Below are 14,073 nucleotides of genomic sequence, written 5' to 3' on the forward strand. Positions count from 1 at the left end.
CAACTTCCATTATCACCATCAATGAGGTTGAAGGTTCAGGATGCTGCACATGTGTGTCCTCCACATGGCCAAGGGCCACTGACTAGTCTCTAATCCCTGTATTAGTTTCCTATGGCTGCTGTAACAAAGTACCACAAGCTTTGTGGCTTTAGAACCACAGAAATGTATTCTCTCACAGTTTTGGAAGCCAAAAGTCAAAATCGGTGTCCCTGGACGCAAATCAAGGTGTAGGCAGGGCCATGTTCGCTCCAGGGGCTCCAGGGGAGAACCTGCCTCTTCCACCTTCCTGTGGCCGCGGGCCTTCCTTGCATCACTCTGATCTCCCTAATTACACTGCCTCCTCCTTTTCATCTGTCCTCAAATCTCTCTCTGCCTCCCTCTTAAAAAAAAATACACATTATTGAGTTTAGGGACTACCCTGATAATCCCAGATAATCTCCCCATCTCAAGAGCCTTAACTTAATCACAGCTGGGAAGACTCTTTTTCCAAACAAGATAACATCTACAAGTCGGAGGGATTAGAACCTGACATCTTTGGGGGCCATCATTCGTCTTCATAAAACCGCTCCATCTTGTTCACACCACATCGCAACTGTCTCAATCCCCTGTCCCCAAGTCAAAGTCTGGAGCCAAAATCTCCTTGACCCAGTTCAAAATGTCACTCATGTTCTGTCCCAGAATTAACAATTCCCAGAATGACTCACAATGGAATCAATTATTCTCTTCAAAAGAAAAATCCTACCCTACCCACCAGAAAACAGCCTCGCCTCTTTAGTCTCCAAAACAAAATAACTTAATTTTGTATAATCAGATCTGGGGAAATAATACGAGTCTTACCCGTGTTTACTTTGTTATAATTCTACATTATAAAAGCCATTTGCATTTTTTTTAAATTTTTCTTTCTCCTATTAATGTCCTAATGTACCGCTAGATCTAGGTGCTTTGCAGACTGACATGGGTCTGGCGTGTCTCTCCTTCTTCCACTCTCATCATCTACCTCCTCACGGGGCCTGGTGAGCTCAAATGCATCCAACAAATGAAGGGCCTTGGGAAACGGAGGATGGAAACCCCTTTTCTAAAGCCATAATTCCGCCATGTTTGATGGTTGTAATAATTAAACTTAAGAGCAGCAGAGGTGGAAGAAAGAGAGCTGGGCTCAAGTCCCAGCTGTGCCATTAACCAGGGATCTAGCCAGAGACATCATTCATGCCCAGGCCTGCTTTGGCTCACTGGTCAAGCGGGGGTACAAACCCTGACTGCTTAGGGCTCTTAGGGGATTTATGGTAACCAGGTAAATGAAAGTCACGTGCCGTGCAAAGAGCTGGGCAAACACTAGCTCTTCTCCTTATTAATAACTCTGTGGAATAGCTATTATTATCACCATAAAATGAGGGATGTTATTTTCATTTTTTTTTTTAAATAAAAGAGGGGAGTTCCCCTAGTGGCACAGCAGAAACAAATCTGACTAGTACCCATGAGGATGCAGGGTTCGATCCCTGGCTCTGCTCTGTAGGTTAGATCTGGCATTGCCGTGAGCTGTGGTGTAGGTCACAGACGCAGCTTGGATCCCACATTGCTGGCCTGTGGTGTAGGCCGGCAGCTATAGCTCCGATTCGACCCCTAGCCTGGGAACTTCCATATGCCATGGGTGTGGCCTTAAAAAGAAAAAAAAAAAAAAAAGAGGTTAGTGACACAGCACCCCAAGTCACACTCTGCGAGTAGGTGGCAAAGCCGAGAGTCAAACTCAGAACCCAGTTCTGAGTCCACCCTCAGCAGCAGAACATTGTAATGTGCTAACAGAAAGTGTGCTGAGAGCACACTTTCTCCTTTCCTTATGGGAAGATTCTGTTACTTCTCATCCGCTGTGTGCAAGCTAAATGCTGAGCATATTAGAACTCTGTGTAACACAGGGAAAAAAAAGTCTATGAACGAGGGTCTAAGAGGACACACAATTTTTTAAATTAGTTTTCTACTCACAGGGTTTTTTTGTTTTGTTTTGTTTTGTTTTATTTTATCTACTTCTCAATTTCCACATAGCCATTCCAGAAATATGCATGCTATAACTGTGATAATAATAACCATAGTTATTATTTTTATTATTTTAAAATAGCTATCATTTATTGAACAGTTACTTTCTCCCAGGTATTAGGAACAGTAGACCTCAGGGCAACAGAGGAAAAAGTTATGGTTTAGCTGAGTTTTTGGAAGGCAGAGACTACATTGTAGACTGTCAGGTAATGACTCCCCGCCCCCAATATGTCAGGAAATACATTAAACAAAGAGCAATACCTCTAGAAAAATAAAGGCCTGGCTGTGTCCTCCATATCTATACTTATGAAGTGCACAGGATAGATCACTGAAGACAGGGCTAGGGTCAAGGGTCAAAGTTTATAAGCAACAACTCTCTCATCTAAAAGAAAAGGAGGCGTTCCCATCGTGGCTCAGCAGTTAAGGAACCTGGCTGGTATCCATGCGGACGAAGGTTTGATCCCTGGCCTTGCTCAGTGGGTCAAAGAACCAGTGTTGCTGTGGCTGGGGTGTAGGCCAATGGCTACAGCTCCAATTCGACCCCTAGCCTGGGAACTTCCATATGCCACGGGAGTGGCCCTAAAAAGACCAAATAAATAAGTAAAAGAAAATTTTTAAAAATAAAGAAAATGAGAGAGAAGGTGGGTTTGGAGGATTTAAAATACAGAGCTCCTTGGAGTTCCCATCATGGCGCAGGGGAAATGAATCTGACTAGGAACCATGAGATCACAGGTTCAATCCCTGGCCTTGTTCAGTGGGTAAAGGATCTGGCGTTGCCGTGAGCTATGGTGTAGGTCGCAGATGCAGCTCAGTTCCTACGTGGCTGTGGCTGTGGCTGTAGCCAGCAGTTGTAGCTACGATTTGACCCCTAGCCTGAGAACCTCCATATGCCTCAGGTGCAGCTCTAAAAAGCAAAAAATAAAAATAAAATACAGAGCTCCTTGCTTTCAGTTTAGTGACTGACATACCTAAGGCTTGCTTTTTTTTTATTTTTTCTTTTACTTGATAAGTGAAATTCTTTTGTAACTAACGCACTGTAAGGAAATGCTCACTAAAACTAAAAGAGGTTTGAAAGAATAGAAAAACTAAGTTAAATTTTATATAGAATGTAATTCCTTATATCTATTTTTTCCAATTTTATTTGGCTATTAATTTGCTTAAAGCTTCGTTGCATATATTATGCAAAGAAAAACTTCACCCTGGCTACCACCCTCCTACAATTTTGAGTAATATCTTGCTATTTGTTTTCTGGTTTTTGTTTTTTTAGGGCTGCACCTGTGGCATATGGAAGTTCCCAGGCTAGGGACCAAATCAGAGCTACAGCTGACGGCCTACACCACAGTCACAGCAACTTAGAATCCGAGACTCGTCTGCAACCTACACCATAGCTCATGGCAACACCAGATCCTTAACCCACTAAGAGAGGCCAGGGATTGAACACACATCTTCATGGACACTGGCTGTGTTCGTAATCCACTGAGCCACAACGGGAACTCCATGCCTTGCTATTTGTTGAGAGGGTTTAGACAGTTGATTGTTCATTCGTTTGTTTTTAATAATCTCCAGCTTTTGGAGAGTTTCTTTTTCTACCTTTTCTCTTTTTTTCCTTTTTACACCCACACCTGTGGCAGATGGTAGTTCCTAGGCTAGGGGTCGAATTGGAGCTGCAGCTGCTGGCCTACACCACAGCCACATCAATGCCAGATCCAAGCCACGTCTGTGACCTGAACCACAGTTCACGGCAACGCCAGATCCTTAACCCACTGAGCGAGGCCAGGGATAGAACTTGTATCCTCATAGACGCTATGTCAGGTTCTTAACCCGCTAAGCCACAATGAGAACTCCTAAAGAGTTTCTTAATATTTCCAAAGCCCTTTCCCATTCATGCTCTCAGCTGAACCTCCCGTTAACTTCACATTACAGTTGAGTAAAATGAAACTTGGGTGTTCACGATAACTGTGACCTCCGACAAGTTTACACAGTTGGTATGAAGTAGATTTAGGACTCTAAGCCTTCACCCTCCAGAAATCCCCTATGATAAAAAAGAAGCAAATAAGTTTACTAAAACATGCTTGATTGAACAGAAATTTTTTTAGCGACAGTAGCCTAAGAAGGCACCAGAATAACGAGCATGCAAAAACAGGGACATTACCAAAATAAAGCAAAGAGACGCAGGACAAGTCTAGGATTTAAGGCTTTCACACCCAAGTTTGAATCCCAGCTCTGCCTCTAGCCACACAGTCACGCTGCTTGGACATGTGTTATTTTCATCTGTTTCACCCCTTTCTGCCTCCCTAGGGTGCTAATTCACAAGGACCAGGGCCTGTCATTCTTATCTGCCCCTGAAATCTCAGCACTCAGCCCAATGCCTGGCACACACTAAAGGCTCACAAATATCTCCTGGAGATGCTTCAAAGGCCTCCACCATTTGCAAAATGGCATAAGAATTAGTTTTAGGGGTGGGTAGCAAGGCTTAAGGTAAAATAGAAAAGCTACCTTCCCAACAAAGGGCAGTTCCCCTGGCTGCCTTTCTCATGGCCTTGCCCTCACACAGGTCCACTCCTGGAACACACAGTCCCTGGAACACACATTCACTGGAAGGCAGGCTGTCAGACAGGCAGGAATGGATATTTGGGTGGTGCCATCATTCTGAGCTGCACAGACACAGTATGACACAGAAATGAAAAATGGCCTCGCTGTCAAGAGCTTAAACCAACATCTCTCATTTTTAATGTTCTGCCAGTGAAAATCTCAGCCACTTTAAAGGATTGAGTGTCCCATTTATATTGCTTCACTTAGCAATTGTGTTTTTTTAAGGAATAAACATTGCTGCTTGCTGAGCAAAAGCAAAATGAGATTTAGTAAATACCCAACTCATTTAATCAGCATACTCCCTGCAAGGCCCCAAGCTGATTGCTCAAGATCATTTGTTACGGACAATAATACAGCATTCAGAGCATCCCTCACCAGGACCCTCTCTGTCTGCCCAGTTTAAAGAGGTGGCAAATGGGAATGGAAGAGCCTAGACCTCAGTGGAAGACCTCATTTCAGTCCCAGTTCAACCACATATAGGCATACAACCTCAGGAAATATCCTCCATTAGTCAGGTCCTCCTACGAAACAGAGCCAATAGGATGTGGGGGAAGATCTCATCTAAGGAACTGGCCCACATGACTGTGGAGGCTGGCAAACCCACAGTCTGCAGGGTGGATTGGCAGGCTGGAAATTCAGTTAAACGTTGATGCTGCTGTTGAGTCCAAAAGCAGTCTGGAGGCAGAATTCCTTCTTCCTCCAAGGACCTCAGTCTTTTCTTTTGAGGCCTTCAACTGATTGGTTGAGGTCCGCCCACTTTGTGGAGGGTAATCTGCTTTCCTCAAGGTCAAATGATTTAAATGTTAATCACATCTTTTTTTTTTTTTTTTAAAAAAAAAGCACTTTTATTACATCTAGACTGACACTTGACCAAGCCAGTGGGAACGCAGGCTAGCCAAATGGACATGTAAAACGAACCATCATACTCTCCAAAGCTCAGTTTCTTCATCCACAGATAAAAAGCATACAAAGTCCAAAGAAAAGTGCCTGGCTTATAGCAAGTACCAGACCAAGGCATGCAAAGAAACTGTACTGTTCTAGAGACATTGATAGGGCATCTACTATGTACCAGGCACCGTTCTAGACCTGGAGATGTAGAGGTGAGCAGAACCTTGCCCTTAAAAGACTATCATCTAGGGAGGGACACAAATGCTTCATCTGTTTATTATGACGATGTGGAAGTCCAAAGGAGGTGGGCACATCTCAGCTGGAGGAGAGAGGGATGGTCTCCTGGAGAAAGTAATGCCTGAGGCTGATTGCCCAAGAGTGAAAAAACTTTAGCCAAGTCTAGTAGAGTAGAAAAGGCATTCCAGGCAGCAATAAGAACAAAGCCAAAGACTCGGAAATACCAAAGACCACAGTATATATGTGAGAACCAGAGCTGAAAGGGTAAGCTGGTAAGTGGTAGGAGATGACTCTAGAAAGGTAGGCAAGTCCAGGTCATGAAGAGCCTTGGTGCCATATCAAGATGCATGAGTTTCCTTAGGGCTGCCATAGTGAATGAACCGCAAACATGTTGGCTAAAAACAACAGCAGCTTCTTCTCTGACAATTCCAGAGGGTAGAAATCTAAAAACAAACAGCCAACCCTGTCAACAGGGTTGTTTCTTGGGGAGAACAGGGAGAATCTGTCCCAGTCCCCTGCCTAGTTTCTGGTGGTTGCACACCACCCCCACCTCTGCCTCCATCTTCACTTGATGTTCCCTGGGTCCACAGTTCCCTCTTCTTATAAGGACCCCAGTCATTGGATTAGGATGAGCCCTCATTTTGAGATGATTACCTCTGCAAAGACCCTTTTCCAAGTAAGGTCCCATTCACAAGCACGAGGGGACAGGACTTGAACACATCTCTGGAGGGAACAAAACTCAAGCCACAACACACAACTGCATCACCATGGCAGGGATGGTGAGTTTTATTTAGGCTTTAGTGGGAAGAGGAGATAGGTCTCTTCCTCTGGTCCTGTTGCTTTGGTCACTGGGAAGCTTGGGATCAGATACATCTCATGTGCACACATGGGCCTTCTGGAGGGAGCACATGTACAGGAACTACCATTTCTACTTCGTTTATGAGTATTATTTCTGCCGGCCTCTCATTTTCTTCCTATCCTTAGGTATCAGTTGGAGTCCAGACTAACAGGAAACATATGGTGCTCTGAAATTAGTGTAATTCAAGTAGGCTTTATTTACAGGAGGGCTACTTACAGAGGTGAGGGCTGGAGGTAGGGGAGGTACAGAAGGACCACAGGCCAGCTTCTCGTCCCAAGGGAAAGAGCAGTTCCCCTGTCTAGAAACAGAGATTCTGGTTGAGAAGGTCACCTTGAAAGGATCCATGTCCTCCACAGAAGGACCCCAATGCAACTTCATGACAGCACCCCCTCTCCTTTCATCTCCTGTTGGTCATGCCCAGGGCCACACCCATGGCCACAGCCACAGAGGCTCTAGATGTAGGCTACACAGGTCAGTGCCCCAGAGCACAGAGCAGGACGGAGAAGGGTAGAGAGTGGATCGGGAGGGACAAACAGAAGACCCCCAGAAAACCTTGTTTTTCCTTCTTCTGACTTCCTCATTTATTTTTCATTCTTTTATTTCTCATACTCTATATGTTTGGGTCAGCTACCTCAAACCCTTCCATTTAGGGGGAATAAAGGATAGATAGATAGATAGATAGATAGATAGATAGATAGATAGATAGAGAGAGAAATAAAAGATAAATATAAAACGTAGAGATAGAACTTCCTGCCCTGTCACCCAGATGCTCTGTCCCCCGGAGTTTGCACGCTGCCGTGCAGCCTGCAGTTGATTCACCCTGAGTGGTCACAGAGCCCTTTGCGAACATTCTTCTGGCCGCTCAACCAGTTACATAAACTCCCGGCAGGCTCCCTATTGCCAGAGCTTTCCAAGGACATACTTGAGACAAGAGTCATCCTGGCACGGAGTGCTTCTGACAGATGTTGTGGACTGCCATGCGCGAGAGGCCCCGATGGGGTCCTGGCAGGGGCGGAGGGAGCCCTGGGAGGGTACACGTGCTCCTCGTCTCACATGGAGAACACATCAAATGATTCTGGTCACATGCTGGGAAGATCGTCTTTCCTCCCCAAGCCCCAGCTCACTGCAGGAGTATTTAGACACAGAGTATTTAGGCGCAGATGTCAGAGCTGGAGGAGACCCTTGAGGCCAACGCATGCAAGCCCTTGGTCACACAGAGATGCAGACTAAGGACTGGGGAGGGCAAGCTAACAGGGCATCGTGGCTAGGGGCTGCTGAGTGCCCACGCTCTCCCAGCCATGCCCAGTGTGCTAGGTTCATTCATTCAAACCACAACTCATCAAAGATCTGCTGCGTACCTGCTACATGCAGGCACCAGGCCAAAAAGTGGAGATCCGTATGGGGACAAGGCTAGTGTCACCCTGTCACTGTGGAGGCTACAGAGTAATAAGCTTTATATCACTATCACTACAACCCTGTAAGGTGAAGGCAGGTCTTGGAGACTAAGTGAATCTGCCCAATACTGCCCCCTTTGAAGAACTGGAAAACTAAAAACAAGAAGGTCACATCAGAGTTTCTGCTGTGGCACAGCAGAAACGAACTTGACTAGTATCCATGAGGATGTGGGTTTGATCCCTGGCTTTGCTCAGTGGGTTAAGGATCCAGCATTGCTGGGAGCTGCAGTGTGGGTCACAGACACTGTGGCATAGGCTGGCAGCTCCAGCTCTGATTCGACCCCTCGCCTGGGAACTTCCATATGCCGCAGGTACGGCCCTAAAAAAAAGTCATCATGTGCAAGTAAAATGTTCATCTTTCATGGAGCATCACATAGACGTGGAGAAGGAGGGAGAAAAGGCTTCCAGACCTGGAGGCCTGGCTCGTAACCCAGCTGAAGATACCAATGTTTCTAAAGGAGAAGACTTTGTCTGCAGGATTTGGGTCAGGCGTGGAGGCCAGGAAAATGGATAACAGAGGCTTCTGTTTAGAAAAAGGTCAGCAGGTGCTGCCTCGGCTCTCTTGTGGGCTTTCTCCCTGATTTCATTGACTAAAACAGGAAGAAAAGCTTGTTGCCTCAACCTCAGGGAAAATGGATTTTCTCTTCAAATCAGTTCTGTGGCAGCCAATTGACTCTAAGAATCAAAGGAGTTCAGACTCAGCACTGAGCCAACCCAAGGCTGTGAGTTGAAAGGGCTTGTGCCTTCAACAATGGAGTTCTAATAGAAAAAGACTTGATGTCAAAAAAAGAGACTTTATGTCAAAAAAATAAACAAACAAACAAAAAAAACCTAGTTCAAGCCCTGGCTCCACCCCCTGAAAGCTCTGTAACTCTGAGCAAGCCACTTACACATCAGGAGTCTCAGTTTTCACGTCTATATAATGGGAAAGATTATTATACTTACACTTACTATAAGTCTTGTACAGGTAGCAATTGATAGTATAAATAAAAATGTTTAAATGTCTTTCATTTAGAAAGTACTGAATGATTGCTATTAACAATATTATTCATATAGTCAGTACTCCATAATTATTAATAGAATTAATAATAAACAGTTTACGTACACAGCTCACATGGTTCACAGAGGCAAAGTTATGAAGGTTTTTGCTAGACAACATTTTTTTTATTTTTTATTTTTTTATTTTTTTGCTTTTTAGGGCCACAGGTGCAGTATATGGAAATTCCCAGGCTAGAGGTCAAATGGAAGCTACAGCTGCTGACCTACACCACGGCCACAGCAATGCCAGATCTGAGCCATGTCTGCAACCTACACCACAGTTCATGCAATGCTGAATCCTTAATTCACTGAGCTAAGCCAGGTATCAAACCTGCATCCTCATGGATTCTAGTTGGGCTTCTTACCACTGAGCTACAACAGGAACTTCCACAGATAGCATTCTTTGAAGTCAACTTTTTATTAAGTTTCTTTTCTGATTCCAAAAGAGTATGAATACACATTAGCAGGGGAAAAGTGAAAATATAGAAAGAATAAGAAGATTTTTTTTTTTGATCCACAATCCCACAATCCAGGGAAAAGCACTGTTAACATGTTGGCATAATTCTCTCCAGTATTTTTTTTCCTGTGTTTATGTGCTAGAAAGAGATAAATTTTATATAAATAAAATCATACTTTATATATATGTCCATTTTCCACAGAAAATGGTTCTATAATATCCTTTCTATATCTGCACCATGATTTATACAACTATTCTCCTACTGTTAGGGTTTTAAGGTTTTTCCCACAGTATTTCTACTCTTTATATTTAATTCATGTTGTAATGAGATTCTTTGCATAAAAATCTTTTTACACCTCCCATAATTCCTTGCAAGAAGATTTTTTTGATGGAATTTTTGGATCAAAGGATATAAATTTCAAGATCATAATACATTTTGTCAAATTGGTTTTCAACAGGATTACCTAAATCACCGTTCTTTCAGCAGAATGCAAATATTCATTTTTTTAATTTTTCATTTCAGGAAAAAAAGTGAAAACACCTTTTCTCTATTTTCATTGCTTTGATTACTAGTAAGCTGGATAGCTATCATTGGTTCTTTTTCCAGGAAATGTATATTTACACCTTTGACCCACTTTTCTGCCATATTTCACAATTTTTTTATTGCTATATATGATCTCTTTACATACTAAAGATGTTTTTAAAAATCACATCTGTGGCAAATGAATTTCAGAGCCTATTTCTTGATTTTCCACATTTAATGACATTTGTACATACATTTTATGTTTTATATAGTTTGAAAACTACTATAAATTTTAATTAATGTTGCTCCTATAGTCAACTCAAAGTCCAAACTCTTAAACTCACAATGTTCAAGAAATTTCCATATAGTTAGCTCCTTTATACTTAATCTAACAGTATAAAGTCTACTATCCTCCTACATACACTGATGATTTGCTGAAACTGGGGTGATGGATGCACAGAAGTTTGTTACACTATTCTTTGTTCTTCTGCACGTTTAACCTTTTCCTATAAGAAAGCCTAAAATATTCTTTTGTAGTCTTGGCTTATTTTCTGCTGCCTTTCAAGCTTCATGGACATAAATTCCTAATTTTTGACTTTGGACAAATTTTGAAATCTAAGCTTTGGTTACCTCTGCTACTAAAAAACAAAACCAAACAAAGACGTAAAAAGATGCCAAACATGTAGGATTGTTGAAAGGAAGAAATTAAATAATGCATATGTAGCATATGGTACAGTGCCTGGCATACAGCAGGTGCTCAATAAAGTTTTTCTTCTTCTTCATTATTATTATTGTTGTTGCTGTTAGTGTTATTTCTACTACTATTTTAATGTCTATATGTCAGACTTCTCTTGCTACAAAAAACAGAGGCTGATCCTGGCTGATTAAATAGGAGAAGTTTATTTCAAGAATATTAGGATGGCAGAGGACAGGTTCAAGACAGTGAAGAAGGATGCCCAAAGGCCTGGCCTGGAAACTGCCCCGGCCACCGTCACCCTCACAGAACCAGTCCTGCCCTGGAGCTGGACACCTGCCCCCTCACTGGCCAACAACTGTTTCTGAGTGGGTCCTGCCTCCTCGAGCTGCTCCTTTGGGTGAGTCTGAACAGCGAATCCTTGAAAAGTCAGACCCCATAAGGCGGAAACCTCTCCAACCAGGAATTCAAAAAAGTGCTGACAGGGAGTTCCCGTCGTGGCTCAGTGGTTAATGAACCTGACTAGGAACCCTGAGGTTGTGGGTTGGATCCCTGGCCTTGCTCAGTGGGTGAAGGATCCGGCGTTGCCATGAGCTGTGGTGTAGGTCACAGACGCGGCTCGGATCCCGCGTTGCTGTGGCTGTGGCGTAGGCTGGCAGCTAGAGCTCCGATTAGACCCCTAACCTGGGAGCCTCCATATGCCACGGGTGCGGCCCCAGAAAAGACAAAAAAAAAAAAAAAAAAAGTGCCGACAAGTAGGCAGAAACCATAACCCGGTCCTGTGCAGTCTCCTCGCTAGCTGTCCAAATTTCTCATAGACCTGCCTTTCTACTCCAACTTGACAATGACGGTAATTGTCACAATAACACGAATCTAAACACGGCCAGGCTTTCCGCCCCAGGGAGTGTGCTGCCCTCTGCACAGAGGAGGCCAACCCAACACTCTTCGACTCCACGCTGCACCCCCGCATAACGTGCAGGGTCTCCGCGAGAGGTGTATTCCTCCTCTGCTTCCATCACAGTTCCCTCTGAACGTGCTACAGCCTGTGGACGGAACTGAGAAGTCCACCGCCCCTCCTGCATGCAGTCGAATAGTGAGAGAACAAGGGAAGAAGAGAGAAACGTGCTATACGATACCACAGGGAAAAAAACCTTAGCCATCTCTTCAGGAACTCCTCATGAGACCATAGGTAGAAAGCGTGACAGAAAAAGCGAGGCAAATCGTGCGTCTGTGCTGCTTCCAGCCAGCATCTCCGCTGAGCAGAAATCTTGACCTTGCGGAGTGACCCAAACCAAAGCTTCATTCCTAAAAGGATCTGAGCCCTGGGTCGTCTTCCCAGTATGAAGCCTTAGTGGTCTTCTCTTTTTTTTTTTTTTTTAACTTTTAAATATTTTAAAAAGAAGAGGAAAAGTGGAGTAGAGGGCCCCACAGAGGTATTTCTTAATTCCAGATAAATTCCTCCCTGCCCAATTTCATTCGCAGAAACCCTGTTTCCTCTTGGTCATCAGGATTAATCACCCTCAAAAGCACCTTTTTTGCCTGTTCATCGAAGGCATGAAGGAGCCTGGAAATATCCAGATGGCGGTTCGGGTTGCAGGACCAGGGAACGGCTGTTGGGTGCCCTGATGAAAGAAACGCCCCACTTGGCCACAAGACCTCCGCACACACAGAGGGCAGAAGAATAAAACTCCACCACAGGGGTTATGGGGCATGGCTGCCCTTGCAGGTCCTATCTGCGGAGATGGCTGCCCTAAAAAATTCAAACATCACGGACCCTAGTCCAGGCTGCTGGGCATAAAATTTGGAGTTCTGAGGTGGCTGGCACCTTTCCCTTAAAAATCAGGATTATTTTATGCCAGTGAGTCCCCAAAGGGGCATGTTGCTCTAGAAAATGCTCTAGAAGTCCTACTTCATTTTGGAGGGATGTAGATTAAAAAACGTGTTTGACCACTGAATCACGATCTATTTAACTTTGGGTAGAAAGATATTCCAGAAAGAAAGAAATGTTCCAACACATAGTTGGGGGAATGCTGCTATATAGAAGTCCAGAGCTGATTTTGCCCCTCTCAGCTACTTGAAATTGTTCTGCAGGTTCAACTAAATAGCAGATAGGAAGTGTATGTCTCATAGTGGGTATTTAGCGAAAATGAAAATGTGTTCCCTTAACACTCTAAACCACGCTAAGGATAAGTAGGCTGGGAGTCCATGTAACCATTTTACAGATTAAAACGCTGGGGCTCAGGACAACAACGATGACAAAAACCCAACTGAAAAATGGGCAGAAGACCTAAATAGACATTTCTCCAAAGAAGACATACAGATGGCCAATAGGCACATAAAAAGATGCTCAATATCACTAATTATTAGACAAATGTAAATCGAAACTGCAATGAGCTACCACTTCACATGGGTCAGAACAGCCATCATTAGTAAGTCTACAAATAATAAATGCTGGAGAGGATGCAGAAAAAAGTGAACCCTCCTACACTGCTGGTGGGAATGTGAATTGGTACAACCGCTATGGAAAACAGTATGGAGGTTCCTCAGAAAACTAAACATAGAACTACCATATGGAGTTCCCTTCATGGCTCAGTGGTTAACAAATCCAACTAGGATCCATGAGGACTCAGGTTCGATCCCTGGCCACACTCAGTAGGTTAAGGATCTGGCGTTGCCATGAGCTGTGGTGCAGGTCACAGATGTGACTCAGATCCCACATTGCTGTGGCTGTGGCATGGGCTGGCACCTGTAGCTCTGATTCAACCCGTAGCCTGGGAACTTCCATATGCCCTGGGTATGGCCTTAAAAAGAAAAAAAAAAAAGAATTACCATATGATCCAGCAATCCCAATCCTTGGTATATATCTGGATAAAACTATAATTCAAAAAGATACATGTACCCCAATGTTCATTAGAAACAGTATGCCAAGACATGGACAACCTAAATGTCCATCAGCAGATGAATGAAATAAGACCATGTGGTACATATACATGATGGAATACCACTCAGCCATCAAAAATGAAATAATGTCATTTGCAGAAACATGGATGCAACTAGAGATTCTCATACTAAGTGAAGTAAGTCAGAAAGATAAATACCATATGATATCACTTATATGTGGAATCTAAAAATGAACCTATCTACAAGAAAGAAACAGACTCACGGACATAGAGAACAGATTTGTGGTTGCCAATGGGCTTGGGGAAGAGGGAGGGATGGACTGGGAGTTTGGGGTTAATAGATGCAAACTATTATATTTAGACTGGAGAGACAGCAAGGTCCTACTTTATAGTACAGGGAACT

The 14,073-nt window shown here is 43.7% G+C and overlaps 1 protein-coding gene across 1 annotated transcript in view; it reads right to left on the reverse strand.

The window, feature by feature from the left end:
* The window catches only part of LOC102158888 (uncharacterized), a 616,184-nt gene that overhangs the window by 406,486 nt on the left and 195,625 nt on the right, over positions 1-14,073 (reverse strand). The window contains exon 8 of the mRNA XM_084965720.1: positions 6,821-6,902. The gene's annotated coding sequence lies outside the window, so the exon portion shown is untranslated. The remainder of the gene's footprint in view (positions 1-6,820; positions 6,903-14,073) is intronic.

Source organism: Sus scrofa, chromosome 6 (genome assembly GCF_054392235.1).
Source record: "Sus scrofa isolate SSC_HxYL_T2T_F1_AM1 chromosome 6, Sscrofa_HxYL_maternal_Yorkshire_Landrace_v2.0, whole genome shotgun sequence".
Lineage (NCBI taxonomy): Eukaryota > Metazoa > Chordata > Mammalia > Artiodactyla > Suidae > Sus > Sus scrofa.